This window comes from Oryzias latipes, chromosome 23 (genome assembly GCF_053564925.1).
Source record: "Oryzias latipes strain Hd-rR chromosome 23, Olatipes_Hd-rR_3.1".
NCBI classification, from domain to species: Eukaryota; Metazoa; Chordata; class Actinopteri; order Beloniformes; family Adrianichthyidae; genus Oryzias; species Oryzias latipes.
In genome coordinates, this window is record NC_136259.1 from 20,894,635 (window position 1) to 20,919,051 (window position 24,417).

General features: G+C 39.6%; 1 protein-coding gene across 1 annotated transcript in view; it reads right to left on the minus strand.

Annotated features, from left to right (window-relative positions):
• sema3c (sema domain, immunoglobulin domain (Ig), short basic domain, secreted, (semaphorin) 3C) overlaps positions 1-3,000 on the minus strand; it is a 44,558-nt gene extending 41,558 nt beyond the window's left edge. The window contains exon 1 of the mRNA XM_023952565.2: positions 2,671-3,000. The gene's annotated coding sequence lies outside the window, so the exon portion shown is untranslated. The remainder of the gene's footprint in view (positions 1-2,670) is intronic.
• Between the last annotated feature and the right edge of the window lie 21,417 nt (positions 3,001-24,417).

The following is a 24,417-nucleotide window of genomic DNA, read 5'->3' on the forward strand; positions in this document are numbered from 1 at the left end:
CGCATCAAGCACATCATCTGCTTTGTCCTGGTATATGTTTGTTTGTTTAGTAACACAAAGTCAAAATGCCACGAAATACTTGGGATGAGAAGAGCATTCGTGCTTTTTAAGGTAATCAAGAGGTACTTTTAGCATGCAACGGTAGTAGTAGCTTGTAAAAACACAGATAGAAAAGTACTAAATGGTAAAGACTAATAAATAGTAGGAAAATAACAAGTGTCACTGTCTTTTCTCTTTTCCGTCTGGTCCAAAACAGAAATGTATGAAAATGTATTTCACATAAATAAAGCTTATACAAAAGGCATTTATACAAATATACCCCTCATGTGTCCAACCCCCTACTGTAACAGTAAAACCTGTCCAATACTGGAGGCCATCAGCTCGTATCTGTTTGATTAAATGCAGGACAGGATACGTTTGAAAAATACAAAGATGAAGACAGAATTGACTAGGAAAGTAGGGTTAAAATGGGTTTTGGGGCATTTTTTGCACTTGTGAAAGTAGCATTGTTGGTAGTGACATACCTAGTAGCCATTGACTGTATATAAAAAACTGGACTGAGTGACGCCTACCCAATTGTGTTTCAAACAGCAAGTACCTGCTGACTCCAAGAAGCCAAAATCCCATAGACGCATTTTAAGAAATTAACTTTGTATTTGCCAGAATAACCATTCTTGCTCTACCATTTTTATTTTATTTTGCCAAACCTAATTGTTTTAAATGGTATTTTTGTCTGTAGTGCAAGTTATAAATGGACTAATCAGATGCCTCAAAAGTATGTTGTCTCAAGTCCAACATTTAAAATTTCGTGTATCCTGCTTTCAAGTGGTGGGAGTATGGACTTCCAACAAACTCACTACTGATGAGTGGTTGCCATAGAAACATTGACTTAGACCAACTCTGGACTAATCATTGCTGACTTACGACGTCTGGCTCCAACATGGCGGCGTCCGTATCGGGAAAAAGTGGTGACGGAATTAATTTGAATAGATGGGAGCCAGAAGTTAGCCGTTTTCTATGCGTGACGTCAACATTCAGTACTTATGGAGAAGGATCACTAAGAGCTGGGATCATTGAAGGTTTTATCAAGAGTTCTTTGGTCTTGGTTATAATAACCATCTGAGTGTTTTTGTATACATACAGGTTGTCTCCTGAATCATCTGTCAGAGGAAAGTCCTAGTCCTGCCTTGCGCAGACCCTTACATGCCTCTTATTTAAATATGGATGGAGTAAATCTGCACAACATAACTCTGATAGAAGCCCCGTCCCTCCCTCTCAGCCCCTGCATGTTATCTTTCAATAACAGAACAAGAACAGCTGAATTATTGATTCCTACAGGTACCGCTCTGCCTGGGGGAGCTCCCCTGCTGGGGACAGAGTTGTCTTAAGCGCTCATAGAGGCGCCCCCACCTGTTAGGCAGAAAACGGCTGCAGACAGCGTGAGCCACTCACATGCAAAAAAGACAATCTTATTGCTTATTGATGTGCGATGAAAAATTGATGGTCGGAGAGAAAGGAAAGCAGCGCGATGCAATGAAATTTTCAGATTTAGGTTCAAACTTGCATGCTGTTGTTTGCTGGGCCAGGTCTGAAGAAAGGACGACGACTGTGAAGGAGCGAGACGCTGCACGGGGCATGCGCAGACGCTGCAGCCCCTCTGCTGCTGCATCCTCCATGCGCAGACACAAACAGCCTCCCTTCCTCTTTCAGCTCTGGACAGTTTGACGCAAAAGTCACCAATTTTAGGCTTTTTAAACTAGCCTCCAAAAATGTCAGGAACATCTGAACACGTTGAAGGCCTGGCGACCTCTTGAACTGCTCAACTGTCATCTACACCTTTCCTTCCCTGCTCCTTCGGAGGCTGCGGGGTCTCAGAGGGAGCAGAACTGGCCTCACAGCTGCAAAACCCATCGACAGAAGATCTCCAGAGCTCTCGTCTCATGAGGTTTGGACACTTCATCCCCAATAAAAATGGATGAGCTAACCCACTGCTCTTACTGCCTCTGCCTGTACGGGGCTTTGAGGTGCACGAACAGAAATAATAAATTCTCCAATTAACTCTGCCGGGCACGTTGGCCCAGAAATTCCTGGGCTCCTGCAGTCTGGCAGGATTCTCTGCAGCAGCAATTAAACGTTGTTCCATAAAGGAGGTCAGAGCAGCGGCTGAACTGAGTCGTGTTTCCAGACATGATGATGATGGTGTGGATCCAGGAACCAATGAATTTTTCCATCTTGTCATGTCAGAGGTTCTGCTAAAGCGAATTTAGAAAGAAAACAAACCCTTGCAGTTTGAGGAAATCCCATTTCCGTTATTAGTGTTTTGTTGAGGATGGTTGAAGTCAGTGAATACAAATCAGCCTCAGACTCATCCCCAACCCGAGGACTGAAATCAGTAAACAAGTGGCCGAGGTGGGACGGCGTGTGTTCTTACCCCACCCTGTAAGTCAGGAGCTCTGATATAGAAACAAGAAAAAAGCAGGGATCTCGTCACGTCAGCTTCTAAAACTTTTTGGTCACACTTGAAATCTCTCCAAGCTTTAGCTCTTCTGATTCACTTTAACTTGTGAGGAGGGGGGGGGCTTTGCACCTGTTAGCACTCGGCCCACAGACCTCTGCGTGCATCCGTTGAAAGGACGCCGCCCTCAGAGAGGAGGTCATGGCAGCACTCACCTTCCACGAGCTTCCTCCAGAGATGATCCCAGTTGAAGGAGACAGATCCGCCAAACTTGTTCCTCTCCAAGCCCCCCCACGGGGGTCTCCGGACTCCTGCAGCCTCGGCAGAGAAAAAAAAATGCAGCTATTCCATGGAGGTGCTCACAGGCAGGACTGAGACGGAGCAGAGGAGAGAGGAGAGAGAAGAGGAAAGAGGGAGGAGAACGGCTGGTGTCCTATTACACGCTCTCCACCGAGCCCCCTCCACCTTCTTCCACTCGTCCTGCTCCTCCTCCCCACCACCGTCCTCCCTCCCTCCCTCCGTTAACTAGACAGCAAACAGATCACTTTAACAGCTCCAAGCATCAGAGAGGACTCCTGCCTCACGCAGGGAGAGGGGTGACGGCAGAAAGGTCAGACGCATTCATCACTTCTGCTGCTTTTAATCTGCGGCCGATCGAATGGCCGCTCTAAAAATACTCCATCTGGGCCTCAGGCTTCGAATCAAACTATGATAAAGAGTCTCTACTGCAGATTTTACTGAATTTTTGACAATTTTAGTTCAGAAAAATGAATAAATAGGTACAAATTAAACATTTTTCAACCCTGAGAAGAGGTAAAAAGTAGAGATTTTAAGGTTTTGTTGTTGAAAAGAAAAAAGAGTAAAAAAGGTTTTGATGAAATTTTGAACCAGTTCTCAACAGGTTTTGCACCAAATTAATTTAAATGAACCAAACATTTTTACACTATTGTTATTATTATTATTAAATGATAACAAAAACAATGACAACAACAATAATTGTATGTATTTTTGTAGTTTGCACTAAGCTAACATTTTTTATTTAAAACACAAGTATTATCATTATCATCATCTTTTTTATAAAGCGCAAAATAATTAAAATTGAAAAAAATACTAGATAAATAAAAAACTTCAAAACATTCATTCATCTTCTTCCGGTTTTTCCCTTTCGGGGTCACGGGGCTGCTGGAGCCTATCCCGGACACTTGTGGGCGAAGGCAGGGGACACCCTGGACAGCTCGCCAGTCTGTCGCAGGGGAGAGTGTCCACAATCACACACCCACGCACTCTCACATTCACACCTAGGGATAATTTAGTTTAACCAATTAACCTATGAAGGATGTTTTTGGACGGTGGGAGGAAGCCGGAGTCCCCGGAGAAAACCCACGCATGCACGGGGAGAACATGCAAACTCCACGCAGCCGGGACTTGAACCAAGGCCCTTCTTGCTGAGGCAAGAGCGCTAACCACTGCGCCATAAGTGGTAAATAAGTGAATAAAAACTTGAAAGTGAAAAATAACAATGAAAATTCAAAATGTAAAAAAAAAAAAAAAAAAAAAAGAGTAAAATCTCTTAAGTTACCAAATGCTTGGCTGTAAAAATGAGTGTTCAGTCGAGTTTTAAAAATGAAGACGCTTGTCGAATATTTAGCAGCAAAGCGTACCAAAGCTTCGGAGCACAGATAGAAAATGCTTGTTTCCCCTTAGGCTTCCTTTCAGACCTCTGTGCCTCAAAGAGAGGCAGGTCAGCTGACCTAGTGAGTAGGGAGAGAGAAGCTCAGCTAGGTAAGTCGGGGTGAGACCACTCAAAAAATAAGAAAAACAACGGAGAAAGGATTCTTAAAGTGAACTCCAAAATGAACAGGCAGAAGCCAGAACTGGTGTGATTTGGTTTGTGTTCTGGACCAGCTGCAGGCGTGAAAGGGACGACTGGCTGACAAAAGTGAGTTACAGTAATCCAGGGGGGGGAGGGGGGGTATGAGTCATAGATTACTGTCTCAAAGTGCTGTTGGGGCAAAAATCACTTCACCTTTTTATTTTTTTATTTTGTGTATTTCTGATTAGGAGCAATATTTCCTTAACATTTAATCAATTTATGAATTAATAATTTAAATAGATTTCATACATTCATGAAGTTTGATTTTATTGTCTTTACCTCTGCTTGTATTGCTGAAATTAAGCAAGTCAACCACTTAAAAATCTCAACAATATGTCCTGATTTTCCTTATTTGCACTCATGACACATCAACATCAAGGTGTAAAGTCCCACTTTAATCATCTCTTGATCCTAGTGGGTTTTTAATTATGATTAGGCCATTTTTAGCCAAAAAGAAGAAAACCTGTGTCGTTTTCTAGTACATAGTTTCTGCAGAGCGGCAGGAGTTCATTAGAAATTCACCTCTGAGTTGTTAGCGGCAACCCTGGTGCCTGGAGCAGTTAATAAAAAATCTTCAAGCTGTTTGCTGTCAGAAGTTGGTGTCTTAAGAGTTTTAAACTTTTGAAACTAAACAAATGTTTTGCTTTCAGAACCTCTGTGAATGAAGCATTCCTCCATTTATTACATCCTTCCCCTGAATGAAAAAAACAGACCTTTCTAGATCAGGACAGATACGCATAAATAAAAACATGTTCTCCAGTTGCTGCGGTCAACATTCGGTTTTGTTTCAAATCTGGCTTTTAAGGGGGAACTATCTCACTCAGCTGTTTAGGAAAACTGCAGGGATTTCATGAAGGCGTCAAATGAGCTCATGGAGGGAAGCTTGCTCAGCACTGGAAGCTATAATGCTTTGCTGGCTAACAAAACCAAGCCAAACCTGTGCTGCTATGAATGCCTGTGTTGCTGCTTCAGCACAAAATCAGGAGGAAAGGTTTTTTGTTTGACCATGAGAGGAGAAACCACTTTTTATAGAAGAAAAATCTAAACAAGACGGAGGAAAGGAGAGAATAATGACCTCCAAAAAGGGGCTAGATTTACCCCCCTTCTGGGTTTGTCATTGGTCCATGAACACTCAATTAAGTCCTCTTTAAAAGGGTTGAAAAAGATTTAAAAAAAAAACTATTTCCTGCTATGAAAAGAGCCTCTGCAGTAAATCACCTGAATGAGAGTGGAAGGCCTGATGTGGAGGATTACATGCAGTTTTCTTTAAGAGACCATGGACTTCCAGATTTGTTTGTCACTCATCCTTCGTTTGCGCCCTCACATGCTGCAGGTGTGTCTGCGCAGCAGAAAAAGCTGTTTCTGCTGCATGGCCGTTTGTACCAGCAACCTTCAAGCGTGCTGCGCCTCGTTAGCGCTGCACATGGCACGCATTTGTCACACCAAAGCGTGGCGAGCGTGAGTCAGGGGAAGTCTCCCGAATTGCCCGCCGTCTTAAACGCATGCATCAGAGAGGCAGAGGCATGCAGGCAAGACTTAAAACTGCAAAACCATTGTGAAACTTGATCATCTAACAAACAGGGAATTCATCCATCCATCCATCCATCCATCCATCCATCTTCTGGACCCATTTTATCCATTATGGGGATATGGGGCTGCCATAGCACAACCCAGCCAAAGGGAATTCAGTTCCCCCTTTAAGGATTAACAGGACATGTTTTGGGGTTTAATGTGAAACCTTTCTTTTAAGCTATATTTGTTTGGTTTGAGTTGAATTTTTTCTTAACATTATTCAAATATCACTGAGTAGCAACTTGTATCAAACAAATTTCTAGGCACATTTAAAACCCTAGTTACTTTTAGCCCATGGTGTTCACACTGGACAAGCAAGGAGGGGCTTCTTCTTCTTTTTGGACTGTTTACTAGCACATGTCCGACACCTACAATTGGAAGAGGCTTGGTGTCAAATATCAAAGAGGTGCAAAGCGCTATTCTGGTAAATGAAAGACTTGGCGTCATTGAATTCCGAATGGATAAAAACTTCAATTTTCAAATGGTTGGCACATATGTGACTTAAAGAGAATTTGAGTTCCTAACTGGTCGAAGTTTGACCTGAGCTTGACAAATTTACTGGTATTGGAAAACCTAGACGTTTAGTAAAACAATGTTTTCGTCATATGAAGCAGCTGCTTTGAGTTTGGATTTACTCCCTCTGCACCGCTGGTGAACCACGGATGACACGACCATGAAAGGGAGCAAAACCCAAAAGGTAGAGCTGTGAATAATGCGATCAGTAATTAGCTGTCAGGCACAAAAACGGCAAATCTGATAAATGCTAAACAGACAGAGACGCCCAGGAGTTTGTTCAAGGAACTGTGAGCTTTATTGCCACCCAGAAAAAACAGAAAGAATTCTACTGAAGTCACGCTCGGTGTCGGAGCAGATTTAGAAAAATCTCTCCTTCCTGGTTAAAATCCATGCATCACTGCAAAAAGAAGAAAGTGGAGGTGGCCTGGAGTTTGTTTCTTTCCATGACAAATGGGCACCGGCATGATCTCACTCTGCACATGAAACGTGGGATCTGGCAGCAATAGGATGGTGTGGTAAAGGGGGGACAGCAGAGGTGAAGAAAGGAAACCATTAGTAAACTCATTCCAAGGACTCGGAACTGTGTTCCTTCTTAAGCTATTCAATGGAAAGTTGTCACCCAGCCATTTTTAAATAAGAGGAAATGTGATCAAATCATAAAAATTCAACAAACAAACTCAACTTTGTCCGTCTTCCAATGGAAATTATCAGGATAAAGTTTAGCACTCCACAAACACAGTAACCTGAGCTCCATATCATATGTAGCAGGTTTACGTAGCGCACACAAAACAAAGAATGTATAAAGTCAGCTCAGTTCATGCTGCCACCAAAAAGCCAGAGTCACTCCCAGGGGCTGCTTGTGCTCCGGTGAGCTTTTTCTCAAAGATTCTGTCCCTGAAATCTGTAGACTAAGTTTTAGGTCCAATCATAGGACGCCACTTTTTGCAGATGATGTGGTTCTGTTTATTTCACTCAGCCAATGCCTCCTGCTGGATCTGAGAAGGTTTGAGAGTAAAGTCACCAGGATGACAAACATCCCCATCAAGACTGAGGTCATGATCCATCAGCTGATTGCTCTGAATGAGACAGATCCAGATTTGGTGGATTTAAAAAACATTTTAACTGGCCATTTTTTTTCTCTGCTAGTCAGGAGGAGAAAGTGAACCAAAAAGTTGGAATGTAATCTTATTAAAGAAATTGCTCATCCATCAATGAAGTTTGTGTAAAAACCACAAAAATGAAGGAGTTATGGTTGAGTTTGAGATACAAGAGCTACAGAGGTTTGTTGGAACATTTCAGTAGTTTTGTTTGAAGGGGACACACCTGGGAAACTTTCTTTCTGAAAACGATTTAAAGCAGAGCGCAGAGATGGAAAACAGCACATATTTTGATATTTTATCCAACGTCTATGTGAGGCGGATGTCTTTGGGACTGGAAACGAACAAAACAACTGAGGGGATTGAAAGTTTGGAAGGAGCAGTTGGACTCTGGTGGGCCACAGCTGCTGGGAGGAGAGTCCTGGAAATGTTCCCTGGAATGAGGGAGTCGCTGGAGAGTGAGAACGCCGCACCATTAAAAAAAAAAAAAAAAAAATATCAGGACATCCACCGATGGCAGTTCAAGCGAAATCCAATTTTGAAAAGCAGCCGAGAGGACAGGAAGGTTTAATTACAGAGATAAGCGCACAACACAAATTATTGAGGAAACGTAGCGAGCAGGATTAACAATGAGCTCCTCCAGCCTCCCATCCCGCCTGCGACACAGAAATCAATTGCTGCCTGCCACTTTGAAGGATGCTTCCATTTCTCAAACGCGTCTGGAGAGAAACGCTCTGCATTAAACCGAAGTGATGCACCGATGCTACGCCGTGCACTCAATTAAAAGTAGATTTATACTGTAAGTTGGCTCAAACACTCATCTGAAGGAGACGTTTGCAGCAGCTGTTGCAGACAGAAACACATCCTTTATGCAAACATGATGTCATGTTTAACAGCAGCTATGGAGAGAAAGACGTCTCCATTGATTATACTTGGAGCCAGGTTCCTTTGGTTGCATTACAGACCAAGAATCATTGTTGTACAGCTGGTAAATTTTCACATTACACAGAGTTTTCCACATTGGGACAGGTACTTTCATGATGTCTCTGGTGTAAAACAATAAAAAAGCAAGAAACAGTTCTGGAGAGAAGAAGCATGAAGTTTTCCAACAACCAAATTCGAGGTTGAACTAAGTATTTTCAGGAATTTTTGAAGCAACAGAGTTTTTTGAATGTATTACAGTTGGAAAAAAAAGTTTTTATGACTTCCTGTTTGAAGAAAGTTTAGAAATATGAATCAACTGGAGCCAGGTCATTCACCAGATAACTACTAGATAGTTTGTTACATTGGTCAATTTACCAGTGTAGAAGCTTTTCGTGCTGGAGTGAACCAATTGGACGGAAGGCCTCAATGTTTCATGACGCTTCATCTTCCCATCACTGACAACAGAAGTAAACACAATGACAGTCTGGTTCAAAGCTTTTTACAAATAAATACTCATAGCAACTATGGGGTTATTTTCATATACTTTATCTTTATTGAGACGTCTACGTTCTGCAACAAGTTTGTTTTAGTTCATTTTTGATAAATATCGGTATTTTGATACACTCTCTTAGAATGAGGTTTTGTTTCAAGGGTTTGAAGCATGTCCCTAGCAGGAGAAGGAGCATTTCTGAGTTGCACATATCAAGGTTTTTAGGGGAGGGGCTGAAACGATAAGATCAGAAGCCTCGCTACTTGGCGGTACCATTTGACTGACTTAGGAAGTGGTTCCAATTTTGCGGCGTATTTTGACTGCGACCTAAGCCTCAGGCTCCACTATAAAATGTAGATGTTTGATGGAGAGTTGTGGACAGTGACAATTTGGATATTTAGGAGAAATTCATATTTTTAAAATGAAAACCAACGATGCGTCTCTTAAATAATACTTACCAGCCATTTCTAAGTGAGGCATACCCCAACCACGCAGCATTGTAAATGATCATTTTCCATACAGCCAGTGGCCTATAATATGTATATATGTATATATGCTCACAGTATACTACATACATGTTTGTAATTTTTCTTTATATGGCTGACAATTTTATTCACAGGCTTTCTGCAAAAGGCCATACACTCCTAATTTATTTTAGCATCCAATAGATGTCTTACTAGAGCAAATGAAGCTTCAAGAAGCATTGCACTGGATGAATGGCTTCAATGCTTCATTTGCCCATCACTACCATTTACCAAAAACTGCATTCTTAAGACTTAAAAAGAGGAGAAAAATCAAAGGAGATTAACGTTCACACACATAGATTGACATTTTCAACTCAAACAAAAAAAAATATGACCAAAATCATACACAATATACCACACTACATTGTACACCAACACTGTTTAAAACCTGCAAATGCACCACTCTTCCCACATTCCAGCAAAGCTTCTCAAAGACTGACCAACCACATGTAAATCTCAAGGCTTCATCCATCAGCTCTGCTCCAATCAACAGGCACACCTGTCCAGCAGCACACCTGAAAACAATCAACCCAGAAAAGACACACAAAGATCCACAAAAAGCAACAAGGCTCCACTCTGACATAGAAATAAAGTGCACAACAGTGAATAAAAAGATGCAGCCGCAGGTGGATGATTTGCACTGACAACCTTTAAAAGAAGCAGCCAAAAGACTAAGAACGTTTATTTACTATTGTTATCGTCAGCTCATTAAGCTGCTGTATGAATCACTATTTGTTTTCAGTGCCATCTGCTGCATTTTATTGAGCTTCATTACTCTTTGCAGAGCTGTCATTGCAAACATCTCCAGCCTAAAGAAGGTTTAGAAACATACAAAGAAATGTGTGTTTTGTTTAGTGTTAGCTCTCCTTGCTTGTTAGTGTGACCTTGTTCTAAAACTTACAATCAGCCTTTGGGCAGATTTTCACAGCAGGTGCAGACTTTGATAGCATTTGGTCATAAAGGCAATAAAAGACCCCGACTGTTAACACGATCACATTCCACCCTTGCAGCATTTGTCATAATCTACATGATTTAAGGTGGTCTGGCTCAGGATAGACTGAGAAAAGTCTGCTTGTGGGGAACGCTGATCATGCTATCACTTTCATTTGTCTTTTTCTTGCAATTGGAATGCCACCGAGGATCAGCGCTGAAGATTTGGATCTTTCAGCAGGAATTTCAATCAAGCAGAGAGGAGATTTTTCTTCTCCCAGAGCGACAGGGTCACTCGATATTTGCTGCCGAGTTCAATGATGCTAATATATATTTTGTGGGTGTTCCTGGTTTTAAAAGGATTTTGGTTGTGAGCAATAATCATTGTCCGATTGGGCCCTCATTAACAGTCACGGGTCAGCGCGGTTTATTACCGACCTCCTGTCGATCCCAGACTGACCTTTTGACCGAGTCGTGAAACAGAAAATTAGCTGATTTTCTGCTGTCGCTGGAGATTCTTCCAGCAGTTAATGACTGCTCACGTAGAAAGTGTTTTTTATGGGAGACAATGAAACATCTGACTAACAACTTGAATAGAAAACAGGTATTTTGACAAAAGCAGATTTAGAATGACAGTTTGCTTTTTACATATAATTCTCTAGTTTCCCCCCCAAAACATCATGGTAAATTAGACAGGACTAGCAGAGACAGATGGAACTGTCTGATCTTTAGGAAATGAAAAAAAAAATAGTTAAAATTATTAAAAATAGTTTTCATGTTTTCATCTAAATGAATTGGAATTTTTTAAATAGTGGGGCTAACATGATCATTTTTGGTTTTTCTATTTTTAGCCAAAAACTACGGAGCCCGTGTCCTGACATTAAGATATAAAAATATATCTTGTTCCCACAGATTAATATCTTGTTCCCACAGGTTATTATGTCGTTCGCACGAAATACTATTCCGTTCCCACAAGATACTATTCCGTTCCCACAAGATACTATTGCGTTCCCTCAAAATACTATTCTGTTCCCTCGAAATGATTAACTCGTGCGAACGTAATAATCATGTCGTCCGAACGCAATAATTAATCCGTTCGAACGCAATAATTATTCACGTCATAAGTCATTCACGCGGATATGCTCTCTGTACGCCGGCAAAACTAAGCCGCTTTCTATGAGGTTCCATTTGTGCCAAAAATATCAAAATGTGTTTTTGCATCTACTGTTATGTCTTTGGTCCATTGTCTATGTCTACTGATCGTGTTTTTGCGTCCACTGTCTATGCTTTGGGCTCATTGTCTATGTCTATTGAACGAGTTCATTTTACATTGGTTCATGTCTATGTATTACTAAGCAATATCTTCTGCATGCCCATGATTCTTTGATTATTACTTTGTATTAACTTTGTGATGTATATGCTTGCTTTATCCTTAAACTTTATATTTGTCATTGTCCTTATCCCATGTCGTCTAACTACGGCGTCAGGAAGATCCTTAGCAACCGTTGCTAGTGTCGTTTGCCTCGTCGTCTCACCATGTCGTCAGGAAGATCCTTAGCAACCGTTGCTAGTGTCGTTTGCTACGTCGTCTCACCGTGTCGTCAGGAAGATCCTTAGCAACCGTTGCTAGTGTCGTATGCTACGTTCTCTCACCATGTCGTGTCCTTAGATCTTGTTGTATTTCAAATTTTGCAATGTTCGTCAGAGAAGTCTTTTGTACCGTCGATAAATTGTTTCCCGTATTATCACGGAACAAAACACTTTAAAAAAAAAACCTTTATTGACAATCCTTCAAACGCGCACTCCCAGAAAGAGGGGGGGGGGGGGGTGCATGCGTACAACGGTTTCACGTTCCCGTTTAAAGTTATTTAGAGTATGGCTTTAATTTAATCTTGTGATGAAACTATTATTTCAAATTATTTTGAAAAATGACTGATCTTTATAAAATATGTTGTTACAAATCTGATGGATAAACGAGGATCAGACGGGCTAATAATAGCCTTATACTGGTCCCGAGTGCGCCATCTCATGGTTACATAAATAGATTAAAAAGAAAAGCTCAAAAAACAGTCAGTTTTCGACTGTTATATTCATAATTAGTGACTCGACCCACTAAAATTTGAGAAGGTAACTCATCGAAGATATTTTAAAGGCCTCCTTGCAAGGCCCCCGTAAATCGTTCAGCGGCGAAAAAATAAATATTGCCATGGACTAATGACTTGAGGGTTTATTTCTGAACAAATACTTTAAATCAACACCAATGTGTTTGTAATTTTATTATTAATAAATCAGCCACGTTTTTCATGATCAGAACACAGCACATTTATAAATAGTCTTCGTAAAATGTTCATATTTATTATGTGTCATTCTCCGCGTTAAATAGAAGTAGTTCGCCTCCAGATCAGAAGGTGGCGGTAATGCGCCACTTTGTTTTCGTGTCAAGCGTTGTATGCATGCCCCCCCCCCCCCACCCCCCACCACCACCCTTTCTGGCAATATGGCAATAGTACCGGAAAAAATTTACCGGCCGTACAAAGGACTTTTCTGACGACTTTGGCAAAATTTGAAAAACGAGAACATCTAACGACAAAACACGGGGAAACGTCGTAGCTAATGACAGTAGCAAACACCGTAGCTAACGACAGTAGCTATCGACAGCAGCTAACGACCGGAGCTATCGACAGTAGCTAACGACAGTAGCAAACACCGTAGCTATCGACAGTAGCTATCGACAGTAGCTAACGACCGGAGCTATCGACAGTAGCAACGCTTGCTAAGCTTGCTTAGTCCTTACGACAAAGTAAGACGACCAAAGACATAGACAGTGGACACAAAAACAGATTTTTGGCACAAATGGAACCTCATAGCTTTCAGCGGTAACTTCCGTGTCTCTGTGACCCATATTCGTTCAAAAAAGGAACATGAAAGACAAAAATGATCACTTTATTACCGTCTCAATGAATATAACAAAAATATAAAAAGATTTATGATAACTAGGCTGCTTGGTCATACGATAGCTCCTGCTAGGCTACTACTAGCGCCGCCGCAGAGCTCTCTGATGTATGCCGGCATTTGGGCAACTGGCTGGTCTGTTGTCAGACAGCTGATATTGTAGTTTAGGGTCGAATAGGAAATAATAATATTCAGGACTTGTCTTTTATTAACTTTAGCAGTCAGTATCTTTACATTCGAAGGCTATTAGGCTACATGCTAACTGACTAGCCGATCATTTCCTGTTATTAATTTACGTCATAGATTTACAGCAGATACCTTCACATTTCTGTCTGTGTGTGTCTCATTACATTGCATTGAAGACACTGAGGATGTTTAGAGAACAGATTTATTTATTTCAAAAAGCACAAAAGCATCCATCGTATTCACGTTCATTCATATGATGATCTGGTACGCCCTCAGTCATCTTGCTGCAAAAGCCGCTTCCTGCCGCTACTTCCGTGTCTCTGTGAGCATTCAATAGGGGTAAAAATAAAAGCAAGAATGGTCGATCTGTTATTTTCTCGATGAAAATCTGAAAAATATCATATTAAGCTGGCTGCTTCGCCTAAAGCACTTACCTTTACCTTGTAGCATAACAACAATAGCAGTACGTCACGTTTCCCAGCATGCTTTGCTGCCAATCACTGGCCAATCATTGGTCTTGTTGTTAGACCTTGGTCACAGGGACACGGTGATGTTGTTGTTATGCTACAAGCTAAAGGTAAGTGCTTTAGGCGAAAGAGGCCAGCTTAATATGATATTTTTCAGATTTTCATCGAGAAAATAACAGATCGACCATTCTTGCTTTTATTTTTACCCCTATTGAATGCTCACAGAGACACGGAAGTAGCGGCAGGAAGCGGCTTTTGCATTAAGATGACTGAGGGCGTACCAGATCATCATCATGTGAATGAACGTGAATACGATGGATGCTTTTGTGCTTTTTGAAATAAATAAATCTGTTCTCTAAACCAGTGTTTTTCAACCAGTGTGCCGCGGCACACTAGTGTGCCGTGGGAGATGGTCAAGTGTGCCGTGGAAAATTGCCCTCATTAACTGATCTAAAAGCATTTCCCATCTCCAGGAAATCAGCTCTTTGTTCATCCAAACAGGTCCTGATAAAACACTGAGTAGTTAGGACTATAAACGATAATAAAATAATTTTTTCTTTGTGTTTATTTGATTCTATTAAAGACATTTTGATAAGAATGACGGTAACGCGAAATAGCTGCAGCTATAACTGTGTAAGGAAAAGTCCCGCAGCTTTTACTGTCTCCACGACTCCACCAATCATTCTTGAAGGCTTAATCACATGTCATCTATCTGACCAATCAGAAGTGGTTAAAGTCTTCACTTCCTTGTTCCAATTTAGCTCATAACTCAGTCAGTTCCGACAAAAACACCAGCTAAAGCTCGTCTTTAGCGGTGTAGCTTTCCACAGAATCCGGTATCAGACCGTGGAACAAGTGAACAAAACCATGAAGCTCAGAGACGCGAGTCTTTCTGCCGTTTTCTCGCAGTTTACACACTACATCTCCCATGATGCATTGGCTTAAAGGGACAGCGTCTTGAAAACACAACGAACATACAGTTTGTATGTAACTTAACTTTTATTACATCTTTTAGAAAAACATCTGCAACTTCCTGCTTTTTCTGCCACAATTATCACAAAAATGCACGTCAGATTGCCGGGGGGGGGGGGGGGGGGGGGGGGGCTGTAGATCAAAACAGACTATGAGTTTCTGCTTTTTTTTTTCTTTTTTTGGGATGCTGGTGTGCCGCGGGATTTTTGTCAAGGTTAAAGTGTGCCGTGGCTCAAAAAAGGTTGAAAAACACTGCTCTAAACATCCTCCGTGTCTTCAATGCAATGTAATGAGACACACACAGACAGAAATGTGAAGGTATCTGCTGTAAATCTATGACGTAAATTAATAACAGGAAATGATCGGCTAGTCAGTTAGCATGTAGCCTAATAGCCTTCGAATGTAAAGATACTGACTGCTAAAGTTAATAAAAGACAAGTCCTGAATATTCCTATTCGACCCTAAACTACAATATCAGCTGTCTGACAACAGACCAGCCAGTTGCCCAAATGCCGCCATACATCAGAGAGCTAGTAGTAGCCTAGCAGGAGCTATCGTATGACAAAGCAGCCTAGTTATCATAAATCTTTTTATATTTTTGTTATATTCATTGAGACGGTAATAAAGTGATCATTTTTGTTTTTCATGTTCCTCTTTTGAACGAATATGGGTCACAGAGACACGGAAGTTACCGCTGAAAGCGGCTTAGTTTTGCCGGCGTACAGAGAGCATATCCGCCTGAATGACTTATGACGTGAATAATTATTGCGTTCGAACGGATTAATTATTGCGTTCGAATGACATAATTATTGCGTTCGCACGAGTTAATCATTTCGAGGGAACGGAATAGTATTTTGAGGGAACGCAATAGTATCTTGTGGGAACGGAATAGTATTTCGTGCGAACGACATAATAACCTGTGGGAACAAGATATTAATCTGTGGGAACAAGATATATTTTTATATCTTAATGTCAGGACACGGGCTCCGTAAAAAACAGTAGGGCCAATTTGACAAACAAAGTCTCTGAAAATGTGAATGAACTGAATTTATTTATTAAATAAGGACAGCAAGGGTGGTGGTGGCAGGTAGCACTAGAAAAACGTGCATCCGTAGCTATGAGGACAAACCATTTTCTTCATCTCGCTTAACCTCTTCTTCTTTTCTTTATTTTTCCTAAATGGGGCACAAGATGGCTTTGACCTTTTTTTGTTCATCTCTCTTGCATTTTGCCACTTGACAACAAGCTTCCCCACCAAAGTTGTCAACCAGTTTTAACCTTGGTGACCTCATCGTTCTGTGTTCCCTAATTTCATTTGGGCCTTTCACACAAAAAATATCAAAAAATTTAGAATTGTATGTACATGTAATAAAATGTAGGTTATAGAATGTCATGGTATGACTGATTTTTAAATTTTTTTTAAAAAGTACATTCCGACCCCTCCCCTTCTTCCTCCATGTGTCCACTTAATTTTGGGAAGGACAGATATAAAAACATGCTACATAAAGCAGTCCTGTGCCCATATTAGCGGAAGCTAGTGTTGTATTTGAATTTGTTCATTTTTATCCTAGCTAAGAAAGGAGTTTACATGAATAAACTACTCCCTGGATTAGAGTACTTGCAATTATTTTAGATGGGATTTTTTAAAATCTTCTTAAATATTTAATCTAATATTGTGATTTAATTTTGTGAGCATGAAGGTCACAGTGTTGTGCTTCTGACTTATAAAGTGCATTTAAAGGATGCAAAATAAAAAAATAGATCTTAAAAGAGACACAGTTGTTGCAAGTGTCTCAAACTTGTCTAATTCTTTAGTGTTCTATACCTGGGAAGTAATGAAAAAACAGGAAGCAGCAGTGGTAAATTCAAATGGAAACCAGATTTATGCAGCTTTATGCAAAAAAAAAAAAAAAAACATCCACCCAAACAATCTGAAAAAATAACTCAAACCTACCAATTAAATGATATTGTTGTGTAGAGGACAACTTTTAAATGTGTCACTAACAAGCTTTTAACATTATTTTCACCTGACAACACTGTTTTGGAGTTTTGGAGTTCAGAGATTTTGTGTTAGTGGTTTATAAGCAGGCTAAGTACAACCCGATGTGTATCGGAAACCTGATCGGTACTGCGCATGCGTAAATCTTATTTCACTTTCCTGTTTTTGCAAACATTGCAACAGTTAAGTTATTATGAATTAAATTAGCTCTGGGTAACATTTCTTGACAGTTTTGCCTTTTTGACTGTTTGATCTGTTTTAGCAAAAACAATATTGATAACAATCTTATATTCTTGTCATTAAAGACAACATTGTCCAGTCCAGATCTGTAACTTTTTAAACTATACTATTTAACTATTGTAAACATTTAAGAAGTACCTATTATAGTTACCATCTCAAGAGATATTTTCCTAGAGATACTCTGACCGGTAATTGTCGTAAAACGCTTTGCACGGAAAAAGAAGCATTTTGCACTGATCGGGTTTCTGGTATTGATCGGGTTGTGACACCAAGTCCAAAATCCTTTGCTAGCATTTCTTCGAACATACCCCATTTTGTAAAATTTATTTCATCTTGTCTTCAGAAATAAAATATTGAATCCTCAAAGCATTTAAATGATAACTCCAAGTTTGGATCTCTAATACTTTCTGCAACATTACAAATTGTAGCCTGCTACAAAATTAGAATAACCAAGCAAATGCTAATCTTTCACATAAGTCTTGATAAGTAAAAACAATTCAATATAAATGGTATTTTAACTACTTTTCTAATATAAACAATCATAAAAATATGTTCCGGAAATAAAAACTAGAACCAATTCAAATCAAAAGCGTAAACAAATTACATTTTTCCTAAAATACAACAGGCATGGGAATCTTTATAGTCAGATTGAAGCGGCAACATATGAAGTGGCCTTTCCTATAACAGAGACAACCCTGTGAAACACTGTCAAATCAAAAGCAGTCAGTGTTGAGCTGAAAATGTAAATAATGGCTTAAGTATACAAAAACTTTGCTCACTTGTCTGGGTCTAAGCACCTGGCATATGTTTTCAGTTTCAGCGCTAGCTCTTTGAGAGTGTATAGTAGGCTGCGCTCAAAGCGAGTCCTTCAAAAAGTAACATGTACACAAACCAATGGAGCCAGATTCATCTATCTTAGCCTATGTAAACAGCTAAAGTTCTCTTTAAGGCGCCTTTTTACAATCATTTCAAACATCAGCAGACAGCTACACTAGACATTTTGCACCAGACTGGGCGATGTTTGAAGTGCAAAGACTGCTGGAATCAAAAAAAGCTGTATTCTGGACCCATGGCGTCTTATCAAGATTGTTTAGAAAGTTCAAAGGTGAGTCCTCATTTTTTGAAGGTTTGTTAAAACACTAAGGAACCTCATCAGCTTAAGAGCCAGCGTTTCTCTGGAAGCACATGGCTCAACTGCCATTGACTTCTATCCATCAGCAGGTTGGTTGGCTTCACGGAAGCTGCTGCCAGAAGACGCTACATGCATTATGAACACATGTGGCAGGAACCAAAGCCTCTGATCCAGCAACGCATGACGAATGGCTGAATTTCACAAAAGGCCAAAGGTCAAGCCGTATCCCTTACTCAACCCTGGCATCTGACCTCAGTGCATGATGGTAGTTTCCATGTGCTACGACTGAAAGGTGACTGCACAGCCTTGACTCACCAGAGACTTCCCCACAGAGCTGAAATTCCAGCAATCCAATCCCTGAGAATCGGGAACCTTCAGCTTCCAGATATCAACTCAAATTATCCAGGCCCAATGGTTCGGAAGTTCTTTGACCAGTTTTCCTTTACAACCTTTTGATTTTTTGTCATAATGTCATTATGTTTAGGACTTGTTTACAGAAGACAATTATTTCTATGACAAATCTATAAACTCAATTCAGCCCACTTAAGGTGAGAATACAATACATTTGGACTGTTAAACCTATAAGTGCAAACACAAATAATTACATTTGAAAATATTTTAATGTGATAACTGTGTATGACTGCTTTTTCATCAGAATAAAGCAAGGACGAGTACAAAAAATATATATACATTTTGAAATATAAAGTTTTAATTGTAGACCAACTGTAGGTTGTATTGATAATGTTATTGTCTTGTGGTAATCTTCATAAAAGAACAAATACACAGAACAAGATTAAGAATAATTTACAGAGCCTGTCTAATGACATGGTACAAAAAAAAACCATTGTAGTCACAAAATAGCTAAATTGTACACACAAAATACTAGGTCATGGCCTCCAAATACCTATTCATACCAACAATATACTGTTTTTTGGCCAGGAAATAATAACTTTCTACAAAAGAAATACCAATTAGCAGCTACGAAACGCTAAAATCATATGAACCTAATATTCATTCTTGGCCAAAGTAGTAATTTCAAATTCTTGGCCAATAGATTTTGAAGTTGAAACACATGAACTACTATAGTTGGTGATTATAAAATATTCAAATAGTCTGAACAAAATACTAATTCCTAGCCACAAAATACTTAAATCGTTCAAACCAAAAACTAATTCTTGGCCACTAAATACTTTAGTCAAACAAACAAAACATTAATTCGTGACCACGAAATACTTTAATTGTATGAACGAAAACTAATTTGTGTTCACAAAATACTTTAACCATTCGAACAAAATACTTACTCTGTCCATCTTGTAACTTTCATATCAATTTTCTTACCTAACAGATCATGAGTTGTTAATATGACGACCAATTAGTTGCCTAGTTTGTTCACATTTTAAATATTTTGTTACCACAAAAGAGGTTTTGATTGCATGTTTATCTATTATGGGTCCACACAGTTATTCATTTTTAAAAATAACATTTTTTTTGTACTTGAGTTTTATCAACAACACATTTTTTATGACTTTCACAACCTGATGAGTTTGTACTTCACTTTCAATTAGAGTAAATATCTCAGTGCTGCCCTCAACCTCCACCCGGTTTAGACTTTTCGGGGAAACAAAGAGTCATTTCTCAGATTAGAGTGGCTGTGTGACAGCCACCCTGCAGATATACCGCCCTTCTGTCAGACATCACTTACAAATTGGGGGCGTGTGTAAACTTCCTGGTGTTTTATATGCTTCCTGGGGTCAAGGGTTAGCCTCCAAGCTTGCAAGATCTCAAAGTGAATCAATGTCTGAGGCAATTCAGTCATGGAAATACTAAAGTTCAATTAGCTTTCTTTGACTGGGATAACCTAGTTGATGCTCAGGTTGATGGACGGTGTTGGTAACAGAAGGGCCGGCATATAAAACCTGCTCACAGTGCATTAGCGGATAGTGGTGAAATCCAACTCTTCAGGGTAAATTGCAATATAATAAACTTATTTTATCTGCTGTCTTCTCCTGGTTTAAGTGTGCTCACTCTTCAGAAAAAAAAATAAAAATGTTGATAACGTTTCCCATAAAGATTTTACAGGGTGCAAAATCTGTGATGTCGTATTCTTGACCTTTACCATTTCGGTGCTTTTAGCTACTTAAATCTATTAAAACATCCTCCTTTGAGCTGTCGGAGAAGAACCCACATGGCCACTCAACAGATTAAAATGAACTTTATTCTCTCAAAGACAGCATTTTCCGCTTTAACTCATCTTTGCTCCTGCACTTTGAAGCTGACGTCGCTTCTCCAACCCTGCGCTGCGGCTCAGCATCCATTTTTGTTCATGTTGGACCCACAGAGCGAAACTGAATATTCTAACGACGCATCCAAGTTCATATGAAAATATTACAAAGATGGGGCTATTTTGATGCTTGAGGAAAAAAAAGAAAGTAACTTTTGCTTATTTCTTTTTTACCATATAAAGTCCTCAACATCCAAGAATTAAATAATTTTTTTTTGAATTAATTTCAATTTTGCAATTAAGTTTTTTGATTGGGATGTTTCAATTGTAATCCTTTGGATGTTTTTGTAACTTTTTGTTTGACAACAGTGTTAGTTTAAAATGCAAAACTATTGACTTCAATGTTCAGGAAAAAAAGCACTTGATTTACTTACTGCCCCAAATTTGATCTACACTTTTTCAACATGGTGTAACTTTACTATTAAGAAATATTTTTCAACAAATTTTCTATTCTATCAATACAACAAGTAGTCATAAAAAAAAGAAAAAACAATAGAGGAATTATTCTCACCACCAAAATTAGCAAAACCTTTCACGCCAAAAGTGTTCTTGAGATTTCACACAGGCAGCCATTTTAAAATGAGCAAGAAAAGCCCCTCTTCTACTGCCCCTAGTGGAATGATGATGAACTTCAGGGTAGAAAACAGTTATATACAATGGGCTTTTATTCTAAAATGCCTGTAAAGTTCCAGATAAATAGCCTAAAACTTCCCTTTAATTAATACAACTTTTCTTACATTTGTGCTTCATCAGTTATTTCCTTCTATCAATAAAATCCCCATACCGTTCGTTTGACTTTAGGAGAATGACCATATTTGGGGCTACCTGTGTTACCTTCTGCACATAATCATCTCAATGTGATCATGTTACACACCTGTTCAGTCATGTGCTAAAGACTCCCCCCCGTTGTTCTTCTAGTTTTAGATCTTAGTTGTTCTATCTTACTTGTTCCAGGGCTACAGTTCATGTAAAGTCATGGATCAAAGCTGCCAGCCATCACTAAAGTGTTTAGGATATGAGTTGTCTTTAAAATCTGTCTGTTTCTTTCTAAAAGAATCCCGCCTGCAGTTGCAGCATAAACAGCATAAACAGTTCTATGCATAGGAAGCATATAAGTCTTCCGCCTCATCCTTTCTACGCCTCATCCGTTCCACCTCTGAGTCTCTCTAGAGGAGCGTCAAAGATGAGCAGAATATCACATTGATGCAGAGGAGGAGGTGGTAAAAAAAGAGGATTTGGAGGAAAAACAGGACTTTAAAAGGAGCTACAGATTTGCTTCTCGCTGGAGTTGTAGGTTCAAAACTGTGTTGATCTTCAGTCCTGAGAAAACTGTTTATTAAAAAAAAATATTGGCAAAGCAGAAACTTATTGAGAGGTTGCTTTTGTATGGACATGTACCTGGACATGACATTAAAATAAAAAATAAAACTGTGTCATAGTTTTACGCAGTGTGAGAGTAGTTCATTAGAAATTCACCCTTTGAGTTTATGGTGGGGATCATTGGTGTGGAGCAACCCCGTTCCCCTTCCCGTCACCCATAACCGAGAGCTTTCGTTTAACACTCTCTACCACTTGCTTACAGCCCCTCAAAGTGGGTCTTTACGCACAAACAGAATTGCTCAGGTTAGATGTTTAGGGTTTAGTCTTTGGTTCTTCTGAAAATGTACTCATTCAAAGGGAAATTGTTGCGATCAGAAATGATGCCATGATTACTAATGCCAAACTCGACTTGTTTCAGCGTGCTTCATGGCAGTTTGATGCAGACTGGTCATCCTGTCCACCTTTGAAAATTCAAACAACAGGCGGACAGGAGCTCTGGACAATATCCACCTCTGACGCACCATAAACACCGCTGCAGGCCTCGTACTGCGATGACTGTCGCTTCCTTCTGCACCGTCTCACTGCAAAAACACTTAATTCAGAGATTTTTACTTTCACACTTGTTCATCAACACAGTTGATTTGACACTAAATCAAACGCATACGTGCTGCTCAGCCTCACTTTTTAACTGTATTATTTACATTCTCCTGCTTTTCAGTCTAATTTATCTAAACTGCAGGGCTGATGAAGGTTCAGACAGCTTAATTAGTCCACACAGAAGGCAGTTTTATTTAAATGAGCACTTCCTTTAATTAAAACTAGATTCAATGCCAGCTGGAACAAGAAACAATGTGGCCAAATCTGCATTTTTTAGACTTCTCTATGAAACAGAGGAACATTTTATACAAAAAAAATGATATTTTTTGATTATTTTTAAATTATTTCTTAAGTGAATCTTAACTTAATTTTTTGTGTACTTTTTCCTCCATTCCACCTCAAAACAATTTTTTTCTGGGGTAAATTTTTTCAAATTGATACTAAAATCAACATTTGTGATGCAAAAGAAAGCAAGTAAAGACTAACACACACACACACAGACTGTTTAATATGTCAGTTGTCACCAGAGTTGCTTAAAGTCAATCGTCCCCTTCAGGCCCATCACTCCCCATTTTCATGATTACTTCTGAGAGTTGGGGGTTCAATAACTTCAGCCCAACACGCATCTAAAAGTGAAGGAACGATTCCTTCAAAGCCATCAATGAAGTCTCTGAGCTTTAAGAAAATGAAGCGGGGGTGGTTATGTATATGTTTGGGGGGGGGGTAGTAAAAGCTGAGATGTTTAATTAGTTTGACCCTGCGGGTGCCAGGGGACCGTCTCCACCCTGAGGGGATGAATCGCCCTAATTGGGTGGGTGAAAGCTCGGGGACACTCCAGTAATTTCATTCAAGGCCCTGATTGATTAAGTCAGCTTTAACCTGTGGACCCAAAGAGGAGGGGCCATGCTGGGAAGGGGGCGCATCTTTGTCTCAGAACCAAATTGAGTTGGACATCCATCTGCTCATGCAAGGGCATCCCATTTGGAGAGCAGGCGGTCTCGGATGCGTTGTTCTTCCTCGTGTTTAGAGGTTGGTGGGGGATGAAAAGGCAAGTAGTTAAAGAATCTGTGAGGATTTTAGATGAAGATAAAACTGTTTTCTACTGGTTAAATAGGAAAATGTACTGCTAGCACATTATATTTACCTATATTTTTCATAAAAAATACACGGTTTTGCACATAATCACCTAAAAAACTCAGTTTTTACATTCTTTTCTGAAAGAAAACTGGATTAATTTTAGTAAAGGTCTCCAATTGTGCCTCCCCTGTAACCCACAAACATAATTAGGAGAAGATGAGGGTCCCTCAGCTCAAAAATACTGACTGGAGCCAAGAGAGCAGCTCTGATCCAGGATGGCTGCTGAGGTCTGAGGAATTTTGCAGAAACAGCAGAAGAAACACTGACAAGTTTCAAATGAATCCGTGATGCAAAGTCATCCATCACTTTAGAGGCCGATGCAAGAAAATTCAGTCCAGTCATTTTGTTCACATTTGACATGAAACTCAGGTTTGATCAGTTTTTCATTCTGATTTTACTAAAACGTTTTTCTAATGCGATTGGGACCATCATCTTGGATTATTTGTGATCAGTTGGATTAATAAAGTCTCACATACTCTTATCTTTTGCTTGATTTAATGTTTTTTTTGTGTCCAATTATCGTGTATTTGCCTCGAAAGTGCTTTAAGTGTGACCCGTATTTGAACATAAAACTCAATAGAATTAAATGCTGAAAATGTACATTTCTCATTCCTTTTCTTTGTTCTACATGAAAACATCGCAGAAAATCTGAGAACTAAAACATTCAACCAGTAAATAAAGATTTACAATTTAAAAAAGAAGTATCATAATTTCTTTATTCTCTCAGTTGTTCTTTTGTGCTGTAATAAACCC